This window comes from Heptranchias perlo, chromosome 20 (genome assembly GCF_035084215.1).
Source record: "Heptranchias perlo isolate sHepPer1 chromosome 20, sHepPer1.hap1, whole genome shotgun sequence".
In the NCBI taxonomy this organism is placed as follows: Eukaryota; Metazoa; Chordata; class Chondrichthyes; order Hexanchiformes; family Hexanchidae; genus Heptranchias; species Heptranchias perlo.
In genome coordinates, this window is record NC_090344.1 from 8,378,896 (window position 1) to 8,402,457 (window position 23,562).

Sequence of the window (23,562 nt, forward strand, 5' to 3'; positions counted from 1 at the left end):
CAGTACAAGAAGATACAGAAAAGGCAAATGATAACAATGAATGTTCTCACACTGTGAGCTACAGTTAAAGGCTGACAACATTTAAAGTCTCATGCAGCAGGTCCGGGTCCAAATCTTTCACGTGGCATCTCCTTCTGTTTCTGTCACTCCTTTTCCTCCACGTAGAGTAGATTTGGAATTCCTGTGCGGCTACATTGCGCATTTTCCAGATCTGCTTCGAGCGCAATTCACTCCAGTTCATCAATTGCAAACATTAGTTTGATCAAGGAGAGAGGACACCTTTTCACAGACAAGGGCTGTTCATCCTATTGTTTTTCTAGCAGAGTAGGGCAGATGATCAAAGTAACCGGATTGGGTGAACTGTCCGTACAGGTGCCTGGTGGGCTCGTGGTTATGATTCGGCGTTCACACCTCTATAATTAATTACATGAAACCAAATAAACTCGACGAAAAGAGGAATATTTCTGTAAACACCATTAACCAACCTATAACTTTCTGTTGCAGACTGAAAGAGACGCTAACGTGGTTACCGAGTGACAGTCACAAGTTTAATAATGATTTATTTTGTATGTGAAACGCTTTTCAGACTGCATTTTAGGAGACTGGTTGCACAGCTTGCTGGAGTAAAACATGCCATCATGTCGTGATCGCGGGTTTGATTGCTGTATGGGCTGATAAGGGCCTTTGTTTTGGGTTTTCGTAATTTTAAAATCCAAGCTTTACAATCAGATCCACAGACAAATTCACGGGACAATTTTATTGAATAACATCCATTGCAACTTTACCCCTGGGCCGGAGAAACACGTCTTTCTTTTTCTTTTTCTTTCTCCGGTTTGCAGAGAAACGTTCAACTCGCGGCCTGTTCCCATTAATGATCATCAGCAACAACAGAAAGACAGAGCGGGTCTGACCGCCCCGAGATGTGGAAAAGGGATCAGTTTAGAACAAATGCATCAAATCAAATGGTCACCCGGCACCGAGAGAGGAAAAACCAAGAGGAAAAGGCAGAAGGTAACAGAGAAATAAAAACCAAATACAGACGATATAAATATTTCACATCGTTGATGTCTCTCTGTTCCATTCCCAATCCTTCAGTGGCGGGGATAAAATTTCACTGCAAATAAATGCGAGAATCGACCCAAAGAAGAAGAAACTAAATAACAAAAAACTGCCAAACACTGGGTTACACCAAAGACCTTTAAGTTTTCAGTCTAATGCAACCGCGACTGAGCTGTTGGGACACCAAAGCAAATGCAATTTTTCGCCATTGTCTTGCAAGAAAATATCACCCCAGCGACGCCTTGCTGTTCATTACTACACTTCATATATAAACATCACACTCATATATACACACTCACAGTTCATAGATAAACACCACACTCATATATTCACATCCACTGTTCAAGATATAAACACCGCACTCATGCACACAACAACAGTTCATATATAAACATCGAACTTATATATACACACCCACAGTTCATAGATAAACATCGAACTTATATATACACACCCACAGTTCATAGATAAACATCGCACTCATATATGCACACCCACAGTTCATATGTCAATACTGCACTCAGATATACACATCCACTGTTCGTATATAAACATCTCACTCATATACACTCACACACAGTTCATATTTAAACATCGCACACCTATATATACACCGACAGTTCATATATAAACATCGCACCCACATATACAAATCCACAGTCCATATATCAACATCGCACTCATATATACATACCCACATTTCATATATAAACATCGCACGCATATATAAACACCCACAGTTCATATGTAAACATTGCATTCATATACACTCACCCACAGCTCATATATAAATATCGCATTCATTGATAGTCACCCACAGCTTATATATTAAAATCGCATTTTTTTTATTCGTGCATGCGATGTGGGCGTCGCTGGCGAGGCCAGCATTTATTGCCCATCCCTAATTGGCCTTCCAGAACTGCTGCAGTCCGTGCGGTGAAGCTTCTCCCACAGTGCGGTTAGGAAGGGAGTTCCAGGATTTTGACCCAGCGACGATGAAGGAACGGCGATATATTTCCAAGTCGGGATGGTGTGTGACTTGGCGGGGAACGTGCAGGTGGTGTTGTTCCCATGTGCCTGCTGCCCTTGTCCTTCTAGGTGGTAGAGGTCGCGGGTTTGGGAGGTGCTGTCGAAGAAGCCTTGGCGAGTTGCTGCACTGCATCCTGTGGATGGTAAACACTGCAGCCACAGTGCGCCGGTGGTGAAGGGAGTGAATGTTTACGGTGGTGGATGGGGTGCCAATCAAGCGGGCTGCTTTGTCCAGGATGGTGTCGAGCTTCTTATGTGTTGTTGGAGCTGCACTCATCCAGGCGAGTGGAGAGTATTCCATCACACTCCTGACTTGTGACTTGTGGATGGTAGAAAGGCTTTGGGTGGTCAGGAGGTGAGTAACTCGCTGCAGAATATCTGACCTGCTCTTGCAGCCACAGTATTTATATGGCTGGTCCAGTTAAGTTTCTGGTCAATGGTGAGACCCAGGATGTTGATGGTGGGGGATTCGGCGATGGTAATGCCGTTGAATGTCAAGGGTTAGGTGGTTAGACTGTCTCTTGTAGGAGATGGTCATTGCCTGGCCCTTGTCTGGCGCCAATGTTACTTGCCACTTATGAGCCCAAGCCTGGATGTTGTCCAGGTCTTGCTACATGCCGGCTCAGACTGCTTCGTTATTTGAGGGGTTGCGAATGGAACTGAACACTTTGCAATCATCAGCGAACATCCCCATTTCTGACCTTATGATGGAGGGAAGGTCATTGATGAAGCAGCTGAAGATGGTTGGGCCAAGGACACTGCCCTGAGGAACTCCTGCAGCAATGTCCTGGGGCTGAGATGTTTGTCCTCCAACAACCACTACCATCTTCCTTTTTGCTAAGTATGACACCAGCCACTGGAGAGTTTTCCCCCTGATTCCCATTGACTTCAATTTTACTGGAGCTCCTTGGTGCCACACTCGCTCAAATGCTGCCTTGTTTTCAGGGGCATTCACTCTCACCTCACCTCTGGAATTCAGCTCTTTTTTCCATGTTTGGACCAAGGCTGCAATGAGGTCTGGAGCCGAGTAGCCCTGGCGGAAACCAAACAGAGCATCGGTGAGCAGGTTATTCGTGAGTAAGTGCCGCTTGATAGCACTGTCGACGACACGTTCCATCACTTTGTTGATGATTGAGAGTAGACTGATGGGGCGTTAATTGGCCGGATTGGATTTGTCCTGCTTTTTGTGGACAGGACATACCTGGGCAATTTTCCGCATTGTCAGGTAGATGCCAGTGTTGTAGCTGTGCTGGAACAGCTTGGCTAGAGGCACAGCTCGTTCTGGAGCACAAGTCTTCAACACTACAGCCGGGATGTTGTCGGGGCCCATAGCCTTTGCTGTATCCAGTGCACTCAGCCGTTTCTTGATATCAAGTGGAGTGATTCTAATTGGCTGAAGACTGGCTTCTGTGATGGTGGAGATATCGGGATGAGGCTGAGATGGATCATCCACTTGGCACTTCTTCCTGAAGATGGTTGCAAACGCTTCAGCCTTGTCCTTTGCACTCACGTGCTGGATTCTGCCATCATTGAGGATGGGGATGTTTACACAGCCTCCTCCTCCCGTTAGTTGTTTAATTGTCCACCACCATTCACGACTGGATGTGGCAGGACTGCAGAGCTTTGATCTGATCCGTTGGTTGTGGATTCGCTTAGCTCTGTCTATGGCATGTTGCTTCCGCTGTTTAGCATTCATGTAGTCCTGAATTAAAGCTTCACCAGGTTGGCACCTAATTTTTAGATACGCCTGATGCTGTTCCTGGCATGCTCTTATGCACTCCACATTGAACCAGGGTTGATCCCCTGGCTTGTTTATTAATGGTAGAGTGAGGAATATGCCGGGCCAAGATATTACAGATAATGCTGGAATACAATTCTGCTGCTGCCGATGGCCCACAGCACCTCATGGATGCCCAGCTTTGAGCTGCTAGACCTGTTCTGAATCTATCCCATTTCGCACGCTGATAGTGCCACACAACACGTTAGATGGTATCCTCAGTGCGAAGACGGGACTTCGTCTCCACGAGGACGGTGCGGTGGTCACTCCGACCAATACAGTCATGGACAGATGCATTTGCGACAGGTAGATTGGTGACGACGAGGTCAAGCAACTTTTTCCCTCGTGTTGGTTCTCTCACCATCTGCCGCAGTTCCAGTCTGGCAGCTATGTCCTTCATGCCTCGGCCAGCTCAGTCAGCAGTGATACGACCGAGCCACTCTTGGTGATGGACATTGAAGTCCTCCATCTGGAGTACATTCTGTGCTCTTGCTACCCTCAGTGCTTCCCCCAAGTGGTGTTCAACATGGAGTGGGATTGATACATCAGTTGAGGGAGGGCGGTAGGTGGTAATCAGCAGGTGGTTTCCTTGCCCATGTTTGACCTGATGCCATGAGATTTCATGGGGTCCAGAGTCAATGTTGAGGACTCCCAGGGCCACTCACTCCTGACTGTATATCACTGCACCGCCACCTCAGGTGGGTCTGTCCTGCCGGTGGGACAGGACATACACAGGCATGGTGATGGACGAATCTGGGACGTTGGCTGAAAGATATGATTCTGTAAGTATGGCTATGTCAGGCTTTGCTTGACTAGTCAGTGGGACAGCTCTCCCAATTTTGGCACAAGTCCCCAGATGTTAGTGAGGAGGACTTTGCAGGGTCGACTGGGCTTGGTTTGCCTTTGTCGTGTCCGGTGCCTAGTGGTCCGATGCCGGGTGGTCCGTCCGGTTTTATTCTTATTATGACTTTTACTAGCGAGATTTTACAACTGAGTGGCTTGCTAGGCCTTTTCAGAGGGCAATGAAGAATCAACCACATTGCTGTGGCTCATTTATACTCACTCACAGTTCACATATAAACATCGCATTCATATATACTCACCCACAGTTCATATATAAACATCGCACTCATATATATATACACCCACAGTTCATATATAAACATCGCTCTCATATATAAACTCATTCGGTTTATAAAGCAACAGCGCGCTCATACACCCACACCCAGTTTATAGTAGCAGATCGGTACCGATCGCCGATAGAGCTCTCAGATTCCGAGAGTCCGAAGTAGCAGCGACCGAACAAATTCTGGATCTCATCCTTAACACAGACCGGTCGATCCACCTGTAAAATTACATCGCACTTGGATATCAGGGAGGGTAATGGTTTCTGAGAATGTATCAGGGAGCCTAATGGCTTCTTAGTGGCGATCCATTGGGGCAAGGGGATCTCAGAGAGGGGAAGGGACTGTCAGAGGGTATCAGAGAGTGTAAGGGGATCTCAGAGCGGGGAAGGGATAGTCAGATGTCATCAGAAAGTGTCAGGGGGCTCAGAGAAGGGAAGGGACTGTCAGAGGGCATCGGAAAGTACATTAAGAACTGAGAGAGGGGAAGGACTGCCGAGTCTGAGAGAGTGTAAGGGGGCTCAGGGCAGATCTGTGGAAGGGGAACTCAGTGGGTATGAGAGAAGGTAAAGAACGCTGACAAGGTTCAAAGATGATCATGGACTCTCTGAGGTCAGAGACAGAGTGTATCAGAGAAGTTAAGGAGCTCAGCGAGAATCAAAGAGGGTAAGGGGGCTCAGGATGGATCAGAGAGGCGAATGGATCCAGAGATGTCATCTTCCAAATATTACAATTTCGATCATTCAACATTTTTTATAACAGCAATAAATGAAGCCGATTGAACCGATAATCTGCCGTGTCCCATCTGGAGGGAATGTAGAATCGGGAGGGACTGGATATTTATCAACGCTCAAGGTTTCATTTCACACAGCTCAGTGTTGTGTCTGTTTTTTAACTGGGTTTCATGAACTCGAGAAAAGAGGTTGCAATTTGAAAATTTTATCACCCATTGTGAAAAATAGAACACAAATCGCCCAACGTGGGGCTCGAACCCACGACCCTGAGATTAAGAGTCTCATGCTCTACCGACTGAGCTAGCCGGGCTGGTTGCTAAAATTCTTCCCATTCTATTATTGTAGAGAGACAGCTGTTGGCTTTGCTGCAGGGGTTCAGTTCGTTCTGCAATCTCAGGGTTTCTCCTTCTGTGCACCTGATTTTCATTCTGGAGTCAGTCTGATGCCTTTTGAACGTCATTCAGCACCACGCTGAGCTGAAAAGGAACATCGGAACAGGAGAGGGCCATTCAGCCCCTCTTCCTGCTGTGCCATTCAATTCGATCATGACGTGATCTGCAACTCAACTCTCCTTCCCCGCCTTGGACACATATCCCTTGGAACCCAAACCGAGAAATGATCTATCAATATCAGTCTTGCAAACTTGAATTGAGCCACAATCCACATCCTTTTGGCCGAGAGAGTTCCAGCTTTCGGCCGTATTTTGTTTGCTAAAGTAATTCCTGATTTCTTGCCTGATTGGTCTGTCTCCAATTTCAAGATTAAAACCCCTCATTATGGATTCCGCCAACATCGAGAGAGATGACACAAAGATAGACAGAATTATAAGCAGTGCAGATGGAAGAATGAGATTACAGAGAGATATTACTCGATTAAGTGAATTGGCAAAACTGCGGCAAATGGATTTCAACGTAAGCAAGTTTGAGGCCGTCCACTTTGGACCTCAAAAAGATAGATCAGAAAACATATTAATGGATGTTACTCCAAAAATTTGACCTCATGACATTTTGTGTGGATTCGCTTGTTTCCAAAGTCTGCCAAACTTTTAAAAGTTACCAACGCATTGCAATAGGAACCTTATGGCCCGTACGGGGATCGAACCCGCGGCCTTGGCGTTATTAGCACTACGCTCGAACCAACTGAGCTAACCGGCCATGTATGTAATTAGCTTTATGGGCTTACCCGCGTGTTGGGTAGTTTGTGTTTATTTTTACACCAGCTGACAGGGTTTTGCAACGAATATTGAATAAACCACATCCCTTAAACATTGTTACTTGTTTCTGTATGTACTGTCGAGGATGTAGATCAAAATTAACAAACAAAGAGCACTTTAATGTAACAAATTAAATTCCGATCAATAATATTTTACTCACAATGAACAGACCATCCATAAAACACTGCCCCGCTATAAAACCTGTGGGCAGGACCCTGAGCTACTGTGAAAATGATATCACCGCAACGTGATTCGATCACGCTGCGTTTCGACGTTGAGTCAGATGTCTGTCTGTCTATCCGTCTGATTGGATCTCTGCCTTATTCTCAGGCCAGGCTTTTTCTTTGCTGGCTGCAGGCCTCGCTCCCCGACTGACTGAACAACTACCGGGCCGTGTGTCAGAATCAATGACTGTGACTGACTGTCTGCCCATTTATGGCCACATTTCTGAGTTCCTGCCTTCGCTGTGTGTCGCAGGACTGTCTCTGTCCCTTCGGATCACAACACACCCACAAGCTTCACGACTGAACGCAGGTTTGGTCAGTCTGTCCTCGCAGGTCCTTCGGAAGCTAATGATTTTGAACTGAATTATTTTTCCTGAGTGACTTGTGAAGTTTGGTTCAGCGATATGTTCGCGAAAGAGAACGGAGGAAATAGTTAGTGTGCAACTCGACATTTCTCGACATCGGAATAGAAAACGTGATTGGATGGATAGAAGAGGTCTGAAAGGATGGCCGATCGGCTGTGGGTGGCACCGAATTCTGCAGTGGCTGCAGTGGTTCATTACCGGTAATGAAAATGAGGTAATATACTACCACAAGCTGCCGGTGCAAATCGTTCAATATCCCAAACTTGACCCACCGAATGAAATGAAGCTCCTGGGAAAGGTACAAGACAACGCCGGTCTATCGGGCATCGTTTGAAGCAACTGGCAGTTAAAAGTAGCATCTACAGCCATGCAAGTACTGCCATGTGCCGCTGCGATCGCCGAGTGGTTGAAGCGTTAAATTCAACATCAAATGGAGTTTTCCTTCGCAGGTTTGATTTCTGCTCGCTGAATTATTGTTTAAAGATCCGGTCAATACACAAATGAATGAACTGGATCTAACTCACTTCATTTATCTCTCTCAGAGCATGAGAGATACTCGAGCGTGGCCGGCGCTTTTAATTGGGTGCCCAATGTACTCTTGCAAAATTCAAATACACAAGAAAGAATCTTGCCCAATCTGCAACTAAAATTCTGCTACTTTGCAGAACCACCCATTTATAAGCGACTTTATTCACATGAATCTCTCTATCTCTCCTTGTCTCTTGTCTCGATGTTGTCCCCTGATGGACTTCTCAGGCTTCCTGGAACGGTAAAGGCTGATCGAACCTGCAACACCAGCAGGGAAAGGTAAAGGAAAAAAAAGATTGAGACGGTCGGAAAAGTAAAGGTGCAACCCAGCTGATAAATTCGAAGCTAATGTCTCCACATTTTTGTCTCTTCGCCCTCACAGTGAAAGAAAACAGCAATGTGAGTAAAATATACTTATGGTAGCTTGTCGACTCTGACGATGCCGAGACAGATGCCAATGTAGCTTCAGATTAACTAATTCTGAAAAGTATTATTTGAAAAAACAAGTCGTACATTGTAAACGAATTTAGTAAAGAGAGACTAATATTGGTGACTGGAAATAGGTCGTGTACAACTTGATATTGCTGTATTTTGGAATAGAAAACGAGATTGGGTGGACAGAAGCGGTTGGAAAGGATAGCCGATCGGCTGAAGACGATGGTGAAATTTTAGACCGGCTGCAGGGCTTTCTGGCAAGCGGCTCGTTGGTCTAGGGGTATGATTCTCGCTTAGGGCGTTTTTCTAATAGAATATGCGAGAGGTCCCGGGTTCAAATCCCGGACGAGCCCTGTTATCTCACTGCTTTTTAGTGAAAAGTCACCAAGTGGATTCTGACATCTTTGCAGTTGTTCGAATTGAATTATATTTGAGCTCCAGAGGACAATGTGCAGAAGTTTCCAAGGCGCAACACACACGGAGTAAATAAAATGTCTCAAGATGATGTGGAGATTGAAGCTGAATGTGAATTTACCCCAATTTAGGCGGTCTCATTGATATTCGGTGACGGGATCGAGAACCACATATTCAAGTTTGCCGATGACACAAAGATAGACAGAATTATAAGCAGTGTGGATGGAAGAATGAGATTGCAGAGAGATATTACTAGATTAAGTGAATGGGCAAAACTGCGGCAAATGGATTTCAACGGAAGCAAGTTTGAGGCCGTCCACTTTGGACCTCAAAAAGATAGATCAGAAAACATATTAATGGATGTTACTTCAAAAGATTGACCTCATGACATTTTGTGTGGATTCGCTTGTTTCCAAAGTCCGCCAAACTTTTAAAAGTTACCTCAATATTGCAATAGGAACCTTAAAGCCCGCACGGGGATCGAACCCGCGGCCTTGGCGTTATTAGCACCACGCTCGAACCAACTGAGATAACCGGCCATATATGCAGCTAAGCTTTATGGGCTGAGCATGGTGTTGGGTAGTTTGTGTTTATTTTTACACCAGCTGACAGGGTTTTGCAACGAATATTGAATAAACCACATCCCTTAAACATTGTTACTTGTTTCTGTATATACTGTCGAGGATGTAGATCAAAATTAACAAACAAAGAGCACTTTAATGTAACAAATTAAATTCCGATCAATAATATTTTATTCACAATGAACAGCCCATCCATAAAACACTGCCCCGCTATAAAACCTGTTGGCAGGACCCTGAGCTACTGTGAAAATGATATCACCGCAACGTGATTCGATCACGCTGCGTTTCGACGTTGAGTCAGATGTCTGTCTGTCTGTCCGTCTGATTGGGTCTCTGCCTTATTCTCAGGCCAGGCTTTTTGTTTGTTGGCTGCAGGCCTCGCTCCCCGACTGACTGAACAACTACCGGGCCGTGTGTCAGAATCAATGACTGTGACTGACTGTCTGCCCATTTATGGCCACATTTCTGAGTTCGTGCCTTCGCTCCGTGTCGCAGGCTTGTCTCTGTCCCTTCGGATCACAACACACCCACAAGCTTCACGACTGAACGCAGGTTTGGTCAGTCTGTCCTCGCAGGTCCTTCGGAAGCGAATGATTTTGAACTGAATTATTTTTCCTGAGTGACTTGTGAAGTTTGGTTCAGTGATATGTTTGCGAAAGAGAACGGAGGAAATAGTTAGTGTGCAACTCGACATTTCTCTACATCGGAATAGAAAACGTGATTGGATGGATAGAAGAGGTCTGAAAGGATGGCCGATCGGCTGTGGGTGGCACCGAATTCTGCAGTGGCTACAGTGGTTCATTACCGGCAATGAAAATGAGGTAATATGCTACCACAAGCTGCCGGTGAAAATCGTTCAATTTCCCAAACTTGACCCACCGAATTAAATGAAGCTCCTGGGAAAGCTACAAGACAACGCCGGTCTATCGGGCATCGTTTGAAGCAACTGGCAGTGTAAAGCAGCATCGACAGCCATGCATGCAAGTACTGCCATGTGCCGCTGCGATCGCCGAGTGGTTGAAGCGTTAAATTCAAGATCAAATGGAGTTTTCCTTCGCAGGTTTGATTTCTGCTCGCTGAATTATTGTTTAAAGATCCGTTCAATGCTCAAATGAATGAACTGGATCTCACTCACTTCATTTGTCTCTCTCAGAGCATGAGAGATACTCGAGCGTGGCCGGCGCTTTTAATTGGCTGCCCAATGTACTCTTGCAAAATTCAAACATACAAGAAAGAATCTTGCCCAATCTGCAACTAAAATTCTGCTACTTTGCAGAACCACCCATTTATAAGCGACTTTATTTGCACGAATCTCTCTATCTCTCCTTGTCTCTTGTCTCTATGTTGTCCCCTGATGGACTTCTCAGGCTTCCTGGAACGGTAAAGGCTGATCTAACCTGCAACACCAGCAGCGAAAGGTAAAGGAAAAAAAGACTGAGACGGTCGGAAAAGTAAAGGTGCAACCCAGCTGATAAATTCGTAGCTAATGTCTCCACATTTTTGTCTCTTCGCCCTCACAGTGAAAGAAAACAGCAATGTGAGTAAAATATACTTATGGCAGCTTGTATACTCTGACGATGCCGAGACAGATGCCAATGTAGCTTCAGATTAACTAATTCTGAAAAGTATTATTTGAAAAAAGAAGTCGTACATTGTAAACGAATTTAGTAAAGAGAGGCTAATATTGGTGACTGGAAATAGGTCGTGTACAACTTGATATTGCTGTACAGAGGAATAGAAAACGAGATTGGGTGGACAGAAGCGGTTGCAAAGGATCGCCGATCGGCTGAAGACTGTGGTGAAATTTTAGACCGGCTGCAGGACTTTCTAGCAAGCGGCTCGTTGGTCTAGGGGTATGATTCTCGCTTAGGGCGTTTTTCTAATAGAATATGCGAGAGGTCCCGGGTTCAAATCCCGGACGAACCCTGTTATCTCACTGCTTTTTAGTGAAAAGTCACCAATTGGATTCTGACATCTTTGCAGTTGTTCGAATTGAATTATATTTGAGCTCCAGAGGACAAAGTGCAGAAGTTTCCAAGGCGCAACACACACGGAGGAAAAAAATGTCTCAAGATGATGTGGAGATTGAAGCTGAATGTGAATTTACCCCAATTTAGGCGGTCTCATTGATATTAGATGACGGGATCGAGAACCACATATCCAAGTTTGCCGATGACACAAAGATAGACAGAATTATAAGCAGTGTGGATGGAAGAATGAGATTACAGAGAGATATCACTCGATTAAGTGAATGGGCAAAACTGCGGCAAATGGATTTCAACGTAAGCAAGTTTGAGGCCGTCCACTTTGGACCTCAAAAAGATAGATCAGAAAACATATTAATGGATGTTACTCCAAAAAATTGACCTCATGACATTTTGTGTGGATTCGCTTGTTTCCAAAGTCTGCCAAACTTTTAAAAGTAACCAACGCATTGCAATAGGAACCTTATGGTCCGTACCGAGATCGAACCCGCGGCCTTGGCGTTACTAGCACCACGCTCTAACTAACTGAGCTAACCGGCCATGTATGTCGTTTAGCTTTATGGGCTTATCCGCGTGTTGGGTAGTTTGTGTTTATTTTTACACCAGCTGACAGGGTTTTGCAACGAATATTGAATAAACCACATCCCTTAAACATTGTTACTTGTTTCTGTATATACTGTCGAGGATGTAGATCAAAATTAACAAACAAAGAGCACTTTAATGTCACAAATTAAATTCCGATCAATAATATTTTACTCACAATGAACAGCCCATCCATAAAACACTGCCCCGCTATAAAACCTGTGGGCAGTACCCTGAGCTACTCTGAAAATGATATCACCGCAACGTGATTCGATCACGCTGCGTTTCGACGCTGAGTCAGATGTCTGTCTGTCTATCCGTCTGATTGGGTCACTGCCTTATTCTCAGGCCAGGCTTTTTGTTTGCTGGCTGCAGGCCTCGCTCCCCGACTGACTGAACAACTACCGGGCCGTGTGTCAGAATCAATGACTGTGACTGACTGTCTGCCCATTTATGGCCACATTTCTGAGTTCCTGCCTTCGCTCCGTGTCGCAGGCCTGTCTCTGTCCCTTCGGATCACAACACACCCACAAGCTTCACGACTGAACGCAGGTTTGGTCAGTCTGTCCTCGCAGGTCCTTCGGAAGCTAATGATTTTGAACTGAATTATTTTTCCTGAGTGACTTGTGAAGTTTGGTTCAGTGATATGTTTGCGAAAGAGAACGGAGGAAATAGTTAGTGTGCAACTCGACATTTCTCTACATCGGAATAGAAAACGTGATTGGATGGATATAAGAGGTCTGAAAGGATGGCCGATCGGCTGTGGGTGGCACCGAATTCTGCAGTGGCTGCAGTGGTTCATTACCGGTAATGAAAATGAGGTAATATACTACCACAAGCTGCCGGTGAAAATCATTCAATTTCCCAAACTTGACCCACCGAATCAAATGAAGCTCCTGGGAAAGCTACAAGACAACGCCGGTCTATCGGGCATCGTTTGAAGCAACTGGCAGTGTAAAGTAGCATCTACAGCCATGCAAGTACTGCAATGTGCCGCTGCGATCGCCGAGTGGTTGAAGCGTTAAATTCAAGATCAAATGGAGTTTTCCTTCGCAGGTTTGATTTCTGCTCGCTGAATTATTGTTTAAAGATCCGTTCAATGCTCAAATGAATGAACTGGATCTAACTCACTTCATTTATCTCTCTCAGAGCATGAGAGATACTCGAGCCTGGCCGGCGCTTTTAATTCGGTGCCCAATGTACTCTTGCAAAATTCAAATACACAAGAAAGAATCTTGCCCAATCTGCAACTAAAATTCTGCTACTTTGCAGAACCACCCATTTATACGCGACTTTATGTCTCTATCTCTCCTTGTCTCTTGTCTCTATGTTGTCCACTGATGGAATTCTCAGGCTTCCTGGAACAGTAGAGGCTGATGCAACCTGCAACACCAGCAGGGAAAGGTAAAGGAAAAAAAGACTGAGACGGTCGGAAAAGTAAAGGTGATAAATTCGTAGCTAATGTCTCCACATTTTTGTCTCTTCGCCCTCACAGTGAAAGAAAACAGCAATGTGACTAAAATATACTGATGGCAGCTTGGAGACTCTGACGATGCCGAGACAGATGCCAATGTAGCTTCAGATTAACTAATTCTGAAAAGTATTATTTGAAAAAACAAGTACATTGTAAACGAATTTAGTAAAGAGAGGCTAATATTGGTGACTGGAAATAGGTAGTGTACAACTTGATATTGCTGGAAATAGGAATCGAAAACGAGATTGGGTGGACAGAAGCGGTTGGAAAGGATAGCCGATCGGCTGAAGACTATGGTTAAATTTTAGACCGGCTGCAGGGCTTTCTAGCAAGCGGCTCGTTGGTCTAGGGGTATGATTCTCGCTTTGGGCGTTTTTCTAATAGAATATGCGAGAGGTCCCGGGTTCAAATCCCGGACGAGCCCTGTTATCTCACTGCTTTTTACTGAAAAGTCACCAATTGGATTCTGACATCTTTGCAGTTGTTAGAATTGAATTATATTTGAGCTCCAGAGGACAAAGTGCAGAAGTTTCCAAGGCGCAACACACACGGAGTAAATAAAATGTCTCAAGATGATGTGGAGATTGAAGCTGAATGTGAATTTACCCCAATTTCGGCGGTCTCATTGATATTAGATGACGGGATCGAGAACCACATATCCAAGTTTGCCGATGACACAAAGATAGACAGAATTATAAGCAGTGTGGATGGAAGAATGAGATTACAGAGAGATATTACTAGATTAAGTGAATGGGCAAAACTGCGGCAAATGGATTTCAACGTAAGCAAGTTTGAGGCCGTCCACTTTGGACCTCAAAAAGATAGATCAGAAAACATATTAAGGAATGTTACTTCAAAAGATTGACCTCATGACATTTTGTGTGGATTCGCTTGTTTCCAAATTCTGCCAAACTTTTAAAAGTTACCTAAATATTGCAATAGCAACCTTATGGCCGGTACGGGGATCGAACCCGCGACCTTGGCGTTATTAGCACCACGCTCTAACCAACTGAGTTAACCGGCCATGTATGCATCTTAGCTTTATGGGCTTAGCATGGTGTTGGGTAGTTTGTGTTTATTTTTACACCAGCTGACAGGGTTTTGCAACGAATATTGAATAAACCACATCCCTTAAACATTGTTACTTGTTTCTGTATATACTGTCGAGGATGTAGATCAAAATTAACAAACAAAGAGCACTTTAATGTAACAAATTAAATTCCGATCAATATTATTTTACTAACAATGAACAGCCCATCCAAAGAACACTGCCCCGCTATAAACCCTGTGGGCAGGACACTGAGCGACTGTGAAAATGATATCACCGCAACGTGATTCGACCACGCTGCGTTTTGACGTTGAGTCAGATGTCTCTCTGTCTATCTGTCTGTCTGTTTATCCGTCTGCTTGAGTCTCTGCCTTATTCTCAGGCCAGGCTTTTTGTTTGCTGGCTGCAGGCCTCGCTCCCCGACTGACTGAACAACTACCGGGCCGTGTGTCAGAATCAATGACTGTGACTGACTGTCTGCCCATTTGTGGCCACATTTCTGAGTTCCTGCCTTCGCTCTGTGTCGCAGGCCTGTCTCTGTCCCTTCAGATGACAACACACCCACAAGCTTCACGACTGAACGCAGGTTTGGTCAGTCTGTTCTCGCAGGTCCTTCGGAAGCGAATGATGTTGAACTGAATTATTTTTCCTGAGTGACTTGTGAAGTTTGGTTCAGTGATATGTTTGCGAAAGAGAACGGAGGAAATAGTTAGTGTGCAACTCGACATTTCTCTACATCGGAATAGAAAACGTGATTGGATGGATAGAAGAGGTCTGAAAGGATGGCCGATCGGCTGTGGGTGGCACCGAATTCTGCAGTGGCTGCAGTGGTTCATTACCGGTAATGAAAATGAGGTAATACACTACCACAAGCTGCTGGTGCAAATCGTTCAATTTCCCAAACTTGACCCACCGAATCAAATGAAGCTCCTGGGAAAGCTACAAGACAACGCCGGTCTATCGGGCATCGTTTGAAGCAACTGGCAGTGTAAAGTCGCATCTACAGCCATGCAAGTACTGCAATGTGCCGCTGCGATCGCCGAGTGGTTGAAGCGTTAAATTCAAGATCAAATGGAGTTTTCCTTCGCAGGTTTGATTTCTGCTCGCTGAATTATTGTTTAAAGATCCGTTCAATGCTCAAATGAATGAACTGGATCTAACTCACTTCATTTATCTCTCTCAGAGCATGAGAGATACTCGAGCGTGGCCGGCGCTTTTAATTCGGTGCCCAATGTACTCTTGCAAAATTCAAATACACAAGAAAGAATCTTGCCCAATCTGCAACTAAAATTCTGCTACTTTGCAGAACCACCCATTTATACGCGACTTTATCTCTCTATCTCTCCTTGTCTCTTGTCTCTATGTTGTCCACTGATGGAATTCTCAGGCTTCCTGGAACGGTAGAGGCTGATGCAACCTGCAACACCAGCAGGGAAAGGTAAAGGAAAAAAAGACTGAGACGGTCGGAAAAGTAAAGGTGCAACCCAGCTGATAAATTCGTAGCTAATGTCTCCACATTTTTGTCTCTTCGCCCTCACAGTGAAAGAAAACAGCAATGTGACTAAAATATACTTATGGCAGCTTGGAGACTCTGACGATGCCGAGACAGATGCCAATTCTGAAAAGTATTATTTGAAAAAACAAGTACATTGTAAACGAATTTAGTAAAGAGAGGCTAATATTGGTGAATGGAAATATGTAGTGTACAACTTGATATTGCTGGAAACAGGAATCGAAAACGAGATTGGGTGGACAGAAGCGGTTGGAAAGGATAGCCGATCGGCTGAAGACTATGGTTAAATTTTAGACTGGCTGCAGGGCTTTCTAGCAAGCGGCTCGTTGGTCTAGGGGTATAATTCTCGCTTTGGGCTTTTTTCTAACAGAATATGCGAGAGGTCCCGGGTTCAAATCCTGGACGAGCCCTGTTATCTCACTGCTTTTGACTGAAAAGTCACCAATTGGATTCTGACATCTTTGCAGTTGTTCGAATTGAATTATATTTGAGCTCCAGAGGACAAAGTGCAGAAGTTTCCAAGGCGCAACACACACGGAGTAAATAAAATGTCTCAAGATGATGTGGAGATTGAAGCTGAATGTGAATTTACCCCAATTTAGGCGGTCTCATTGATATTCGATGACGGGATCGAGAAACACATATCCAAGTTTGCCGATGACACAAAGATAGACAGAATTATGAGCAGTGTGGATGGAAGAATGAGATTACAGACAGATATTACAAGATTAAGTGAATGGGCAAAACTGCGGCAAATGGATTTCAACGTAAGCAAGTTTGAGGCCGTCCACTTTGGACCTCAAAAAGATAGATCAGAAAACATATTAAGGAATGTTACTTCAAAAGATTGACCTCATGACATTTTGTGTGGATTCGCTTGTTTCCAAAGTCTGCCAAACTTTTAAAAGTTACCTAAATATTGCAATAGGAACCTTATGGCCCGTACGGGGATCGAACCCGCGACCTTGGCGTTATTAGCACCACGCTCTAAGCAACTGAGCTAACCGGCCTTGTATGCATCTTAGCTTTATGGGCTTAGCATGGTGTTGGGTCGTTTGTGTTTATTTTTACACCAGCTGACAGGGTTTTGCAACGAATATTGAATAAACCACATCCCTTAAACATTGTTACTTGTTTCTGTATATACTGTCGAGGATGTAGATCAAAATTAACAAACAAAGAGCACTTTAATGTAACAAATTAAATTCCGATCAATATTATTTTACCAACAATGAACAGCCCATCCATAAAACACTGCCCCGCTCTAAAACCTGTGGGCAGGACACTGAGCGACTGTGAAAATGATATCACCGCAACGTGATTCGACCACGCTGCGTTTTGACGTTGAGTCAGATGTCTGTCTGTCTATCTGTCTGTCTGTTTATCCGTCTGATTGAGTCTCTGCCTTATTCTCAGGCCAGGCTTTTTGTTTGCTGGCTGCAGGCCTCGCTCCCCGACTGACTGAACAACTACCGGGCCGTGTGTCAGAATCAATGACTGTGACTGACTGTCTGCCCATTTATGGCCACATTTCTGAGTTCCTGCCTTCGCTCTGTGTCGCAGGCCTGTCTCTGTCCCTTCGGATGACAACACACCCACAAGCTTCACGACTGAACGCAGGTTTGGTCAGTCTGTTCTCGCAGGTCCTTCGGAAGCGAATGATGTTGAACTGAATTATTTTTCCTGAGTGACTTGTGAAGTTTGGTTCAGTGATATGTTTGCGAAAGAGAACGGAGGAAATAGTTAGTGTGCAACTCGACATTTCTCTACATCGGAATAGAAAACGTGATTGGATGGATAGAAGAGGTCTGAAAGGATGGCCGATCGGCTGTGGGTGGCACCGAATTCTGCAGTGGCTGCAGTGGTTCATTACCGGCAATGAAAATGAGGTAATATACCACCACAAGCTGCCGGTGCAAATCGTTCAATTTCCCAAACTTGACCCACCGAATCAAATGAAGCTCCTGGGAAAGCTACAAGACAACGCCGGTCTAACGGGCATCGTTTGAAGCAACTGGCAGTTTAAAGTGGCATCTACAGCCATGTAAGTACTGCCATGTGCCGCTGCGATCGCCGAGTGGTTGAAGCGTTAAATTCAAGATCAAATGGAGTTTTCCTTCGCAGGTTTGATTACTGCTCGCTGAATTATTGTTTAAAGATCCGTTCAATGCTCAAATGAATGAACTGGATCTAACTCACTTCATTTATCTCTCTCAGAGCATGAGAGATACTCGAGCGTGGCCGGCGCTTTTAATTGGGTGCCCAATGTACTCTTGCAAAATTCAAATACACAAGAAAGAATCTTGCCCAATCTGCAACTAAAATTCTGCTACTTTGCAGAACCACCCATTTATAAGCGACTTTATTTACATGAATCTCTCTATCTCTCTTTGTCTCTTGTCTCCATGTTGTCCCCTGATGGACTTCACAGGCATCCTGGAACGGGAAAGGCTGATCTCACCTGCAACACCAGCAGGGAAAGGTAAAGAAAATAAAGACTGAGATGGTCGGAAAAGTAAAGGTGCAACCAGGCTGATAAATTCGTAGCTAATGTCTCCACATTTTTGTCTCTTCGCCCTCACAGTGAAAGAAAACAGCAATGTGAGTAAAATATACTTCTGGTCGCTTGTGGACACTGACGATGCCGAGACAGATGCCAATGAAGCTTCAGATTAACTAATTCTGAAAAGTATTATTTGAAAAAACAAGTCGTACATTGTAAACGAATTTAGTAAAGAGAGGCTAATATTGGTGACTGGAAATAGGTAGTGTACAACTTGACATTGCTGTCAAGAGGAATAGAAAACGAGATTGGGTGGACAGAAGCGGTTGGAAAGGACAGCCGATCGTTTGAAGACTATGGTAAAATTTTGGACCGGCTGCAGGTCTGTCTAGTAAGCGGCTCGTTGGTCTAGGGGTATGATTCTCGCTTTGGGCGTTTTTCTAATGGAATATGCGAGAAGTCCCGGGTTCAATTCCCGGACGAGCCCTGTTATCTCAATGCTTTTTCGTGAAAAGTCACCAATTGGATTCTGACATCTTTGCAGTTGTTCGAATTGAATTATCTTTGAGCTCCAGAGGACAAAGTGCAGAAGTTTCCAAGGCGCAACACACACGGAGTAAATAAAATGTCTCAAGATGATGTGGAGATTGAAGCTGAATGTGAATTTACCCCAATTTAGGCGGTCTCATTGATATTCGATGACGGGATCGAGAAACACATATCCAAGTTTGCCGATGACACAAAGATAGACAGAATTATGAGCAGTGTGGATGGAAGAATGAGATTACAGACAGATATTACAAGATTAAGTGAATGGGCAAAACTGCGGCAAATGGATTTCAACGTAAGCAAGTTTGAGGCCGTCCACTTTGGACCTCAAAAAGATAGATCAGAAAACATATTAAGGAATGTTACTTCAAAAGATTGACCTCATGACATTTTGTGTGGATTCGCTTGTTTCCAAAGTCTGCCAAACTTTTAAAAGTTACCTAAATATTGCAATAGGAACCTTATGGCCCGTACGGGGATCGAACCCGCGACCTTGGCGTTATTAGCACCACGCTCTAAGCAACTGAGCTAACCGGCCTTGTATGCATCTTAGCTTTATGGGCTTAGCATGGTGTTGGGTCGTTTGTGTTTATTTTTACACCAGCTGACAGGGTTTTGCAACGAATATTGAATAAACCACATCCCTTAAACATTGTTACTTGTTTCTGTATATACTGTCGAGGATGTAGATCAAAATTAACAAACAAAGAGCACTTTAATGTAACAAATTAAATTCCGATCAATATTATTTTACCAACAATGAACAGCCCATCCATAAAACACTGCCCCGCTCTAAAACCTGTGGGCAGGACACTGAGCGACTGTGAAAATGATATCACCGCAACGTGATTCGACCACGCTGCGTTTTGACGTTGAGTCAGATGTCTGTCTGTCTATCTGTCTGTCTGTTTATCCGTCTGATTGAGTCTCTGCCTTATTCTCAGGCCAGGCTTTTTGTTTGCTGGCTGCAGGCCTCGCTCCCCGACTGACTGAACAACTACCGGGCCGTGTGTCAGAATCAATGACTGTGACTGACTGTCTGCCCATTTATGGCCACATTTCTGAGTTCCTGCCTTCGCTCTGTGTCGCAGGCCTGTCTCTGTCCCTTCGGATGACAACACACCCACAAGCTTCACGACTGAACGCAGGTTTGGTCAGTCTGTTCTCGCAGGTCCTTCGGAAGCGAATGATGTTGAACTGAATTATTTTTCCTGAGTGACTTGTGAAGTTTGGTTCAGTGATATGTTTGCGAAAGAGAACGGAGGAAATAGTTAGTGTGCAACTCGACATTTCTCTACATCGGAATAGAAAACGTGATTGGATGGATAGAAGAGGTCTGAAAGGATGGCCGATCGGCTGTGGGTGGCACCGAATTCTGCAGTGGCTGCAGTGGTTCATTACCGGCAATGAAAATGAGGTAATATACCACCACAAGCTGCCGGTGCAAATCGTTCAATTTCCCAAACTTGACCCACCGAATCAAATGAAGCTCCTGGGAAAGCTACAAGACAACGCCGGTCTAACGGGCATCGTTTGAAGCAACTGGCAGTTTAAAGTGGCATCTACAGCCATGTAAGTACTGCCATGTGCCGCTGCGATCGCCGAGTGGTTGAAGCGTTAAATTCAAGATCAAATGGAGTTTTCCTTCGCAGGTTTGATTACTGCTCGCTGAATTATTGTTTAAAGATCCGTTCAATGCTCAAATGAATGAACTGGATCTAACTCACTTCATTTATCTCTCTCAGAGCATGAGAGATACTCGAGCGTGGCCGGCGCTTTTAATTGGGTGCCCAATGTACTCTTGCAAAATTCAAATACACAAGAAAGAATCTTGCCCAATCTGCAACTAAAATTCTGCTACTTTGCAGAACCACCCATTTATAAGCGACTTTATTTACATGAATCTCTCTATCTCTCTTTGTCTCTTGTCTCCATGTTGTCCCCTGATGGACTTCACAGGCATCCTGGAACGGGAAAGGCTGATCTCACCTGCAACACCAGCAGGGAAAGGTAAAGAAAATAAAGACTGAGATGGTCGGAAAAGTAAAGGTGCAACCAGGCTGATAAATTCGTAGCTAATGTCTCCACATTTTTGTCTCTTCGCCCTCACAGTGAAAGAAAACAGCAATGTGAGTAAAATATACTTCTGGTCGCTTGTGGACACTGACGATGCCGAGACAGATGCCAATGAAGCTTCAGATTAACTAATTCTGAAAAGTATTATTTGAAAAAACAAGTCGTACATTGTAAACGAATTTAGTAAAGAGAGGCTAATATTGGTGACTGGAAATAGGTAGTGTACAACTTGACATTGCTGTCAAGAGGAATAGAAAACGAGATTGGGTGGACAGAAGCGGTTGGAAAGGACAGCCGATCGTTTGAAGACTATGGTAAAATTTTGGACCGGCTGCAGGTCTGTCTAGTAAGCGGCTCGTTGGTCTAGGGGTATGATTCTCGCTTTGGGCGTTTTTCTAATGGAATATGCGAGAAGTCCCGGGTTCAATTCCCGGACGAGCCCTGTTATCTCAATGCTTTTTCGTGAAAAGTCACCAATTGGATTCTGACATCTTTGCAGTTGTTCGAATTGAATTATCTTTGAGCTCCAGAGGACAAAGTGCAGAAGTTTCCAAGGCGCAACACACACGGAGTAAATAAAATGTCTCAAGATGATGTGGAGATTGAAGCTGAATGTGAATTTACCCCAATTTAGGCGGTCTCATTGATATTAGATGACGGGATCGAGAACCACATATCCAAGTTTGCCGATGACACAAAGATGGACAGAATTATAAGCAGTGTGGATGGAAGAATGAGATTACAGAGAGATATCACTAGATTAAGTGAAAGGGCAAAACTGCGGCAAATGGATTTCAACGTAAGCAAGTTTGAGGCCGTCCACTTTGGACCTCAAAAAGATAGATCAGAAAACATATTAATGGATGTTACTCCAAAAATTTGACCTCATGACATTTTGTGTGGATTCGCTTGTTTCCAAAGTCTGCCAAACTTTTAAAAGTTACCAATACATTGCAATAGGAATCTTATGGCCCGTACGGGGATCGAACCCGCGACCTTGGCGTTATTAGCACCACGCTCTAACCAACTGAGCTAACCGGCCATGTATGCATTTTAGCTTCATGGGCTTACCCGCGTGTTGGGTAGTTTGTGTTTATTTTTACAACAGCTGACAGGGTTTTGCAACGAATATTGAATAAACCACATCCCTTAAACATTGTTACTTGTTTCTGTATATACTGTCGAGGATGTAGATCAAAATTAACAAACAAAGAGCACTTTAATGTAACAAATTAAATTCCGTTCAATAATATTTTACTCACAATGAACAGCCCATCCATAAAACACTGCCCCGCTATAAAACCTGTGGGCAGGACCTTGAGCTACTGTGAAAATGATATCACCGCAACGTGATTCGATCACGCTGCGTTTTGACGTTGAGTCAGATGTCTGTCTGTCTATCCGTCTGATTGGGTCTCTGCCTTATTCTCAGGCCAGGCTTTTTGTTTGCTGGCTGCAGGCATCGCTCCCCGACTGACTGAACAACTGCCGTGCCGTGTGTCAGAATCAATGACTGTGACTGACTGTCTGCCCATTTCTGGCCACATTTCTGAGTTCCTGCCTTCGCTCTGTGTCGCAGGCCTGTCTCTGTCCCTTCGGCTCACAACACACCCACAAGCTTCACGACTGAACGCAGGTTTGGTCAGTCTGTCCTCGCAGGTCCTTCGGAAGCTAATGATTTTGAACTGAATTATTTTTCCTGAGTGACTTGTGAAGTTTGGTTCAGTGATATGTTTGCGAAAGAGAACGGAGGAAATAGTTAGTGTGCAACTCGACATTTCTCTACATCGGAATAGAAAACGTGATTGGATGGATATAAGAGGTCTGAAAGGATGGCCGATCGGCTGTGGGTGGCACCGAATTCTGCAGTAACAATGTTTAAGGGATGTGGTTTATTCAATATTCGTTGGAAAACCCTGTCAGCTGGTGTGAAAATAAACACAAACTACCCAACACGCGGGTAAGCCCTTAAAGCTAAGACGTATACATGGCCGGTTAGCTCAGTTGGTTAGAGCGTGGTGCTAATAACGCCAAGGTCGCGGGTTCGATCCCCGTACGGGCCATATGGTTCCTATTGCAATATTTTGGGAACTTTTAGAAGTTTGGCAGACTTGAGAAACAAGCGAATCCACACAAAATGTCATGAGGTCAATTTTTTGGGGCAACATCCATTAATATGTTTTCTGATCTATCTTTTTGAGGTCCAAAGTGGACGGCCTCAAACTTGCTTACGTTGAAATCCATTTGCCGCAGTTTTGCCCATTCACTTAATCTAGTAATATCTCTCTGTAATCTCATTCTTCCATCCACACTGCTTATAATTCTGTCTCTCTTTGTGTCATCGGCAAA

General features: G+C 44.4%; 12 non-coding genes across 12 annotated transcripts; 6 read left to right on the plus strand and 6 right to left on the minus strand.

Annotated features, from left to right (window-relative positions):
• Positions 1-5,960: 5,960 nt before the first annotated feature.
• On the minus strand, positions 5,961-6,033 carry trnak-cuu (transfer RNA lysine (anticodon CUU)). Its single transcript has one exon. It is a non-coding gene; the product is annotated as a tRNA-Lys (tRNA).
• A 770-nt stretch (positions 6,034-6,803) lies between these two features.
• On the minus strand, positions 6,804-6,877 carry trnai-aau (transfer RNA isoleucine (anticodon AAU)). Its single transcript has one exon. It is a non-coding gene; the product is annotated as a tRNA-Ile (tRNA).
• A 1,874-nt stretch (positions 6,878-8,751) lies between these two features.
• On the plus strand, positions 8,752-8,841 carry trnap-agg (transfer RNA proline (anticodon AGG)). Its single transcript is given in 2 exon segments — positions 8,752-8,787; positions 8,806-8,841. It is a non-coding gene; the product is annotated as a tRNA-Pro (tRNA).
• A 2,478-nt stretch (positions 8,842-11,319) lies between these two features.
• trnap-agg (transfer RNA proline (anticodon AGG)) lies at positions 11,320-11,409 on the plus strand. Its single transcript is given in 2 exon segments — positions 11,320-11,355; positions 11,374-11,409. It is a non-coding gene; the product is annotated as a tRNA-Pro (tRNA).
• Positions 11,410-13,858: 2,449 nt separating this feature from the next.
• Positions 13,859-13,948, plus strand: trnap-ugg (transfer RNA proline (anticodon UGG)). The gene is given in 2 exon segments: positions 13,859-13,894; positions 13,913-13,948. It is a non-coding gene; the product is annotated as a tRNA-Pro (tRNA).
• Positions 13,949-14,474: 526 nt separating this feature from the next.
• Positions 14,475-14,548, minus strand: trnai-aau (transfer RNA isoleucine (anticodon AAU)). Its single transcript has one exon. It is a non-coding gene; the product is annotated as a tRNA-Ile (tRNA).
• Positions 14,549-17,021: 2,473 nt separating this feature from the next.
• trnai-aau (transfer RNA isoleucine (anticodon AAU)) lies at positions 17,022-17,095 on the minus strand. Its single transcript has one exon. It is a non-coding gene; the product is annotated as a tRNA-Ile (tRNA).
• Positions 17,096-18,985: 1,890 nt separating this feature from the next.
• trnap-ugg (transfer RNA proline (anticodon UGG)) lies at positions 18,986-19,075 on the plus strand. Its single transcript is given in 2 exon segments — positions 18,986-19,021; positions 19,040-19,075. It is a non-coding gene; the product is annotated as a tRNA-Pro (tRNA).
• Positions 19,076-19,601: 526 nt separating this feature from the next.
• On the minus strand, positions 19,602-19,675 carry trnai-aau (transfer RNA isoleucine (anticodon AAU)). Its single transcript has one exon. It is a non-coding gene; the product is annotated as a tRNA-Ile (tRNA).
• Positions 19,676-21,565: 1,890 nt separating this feature from the next.
• On the plus strand, positions 21,566-21,655 carry trnap-ugg (transfer RNA proline (anticodon UGG)). Its single transcript is given in 2 exon segments — positions 21,566-21,601; positions 21,620-21,655. It is a non-coding gene; the product is annotated as a tRNA-Pro (tRNA).
• A 526-nt stretch (positions 21,656-22,181) lies between these two features.
• trnai-aau (transfer RNA isoleucine (anticodon AAU)) lies at positions 22,182-22,255 on the minus strand. Its single transcript has one exon. It is a non-coding gene; the product is annotated as a tRNA-Ile (tRNA).
• Positions 22,256-23,202: 947 nt separating this feature from the next.
• On the plus strand, positions 23,203-23,276 carry trnai-aau (transfer RNA isoleucine (anticodon AAU)). The gene has a single exon. It is a non-coding gene; the product is annotated as a tRNA-Ile (tRNA).
• Positions 23,277-23,562: the final 286 nt, after the last annotated feature.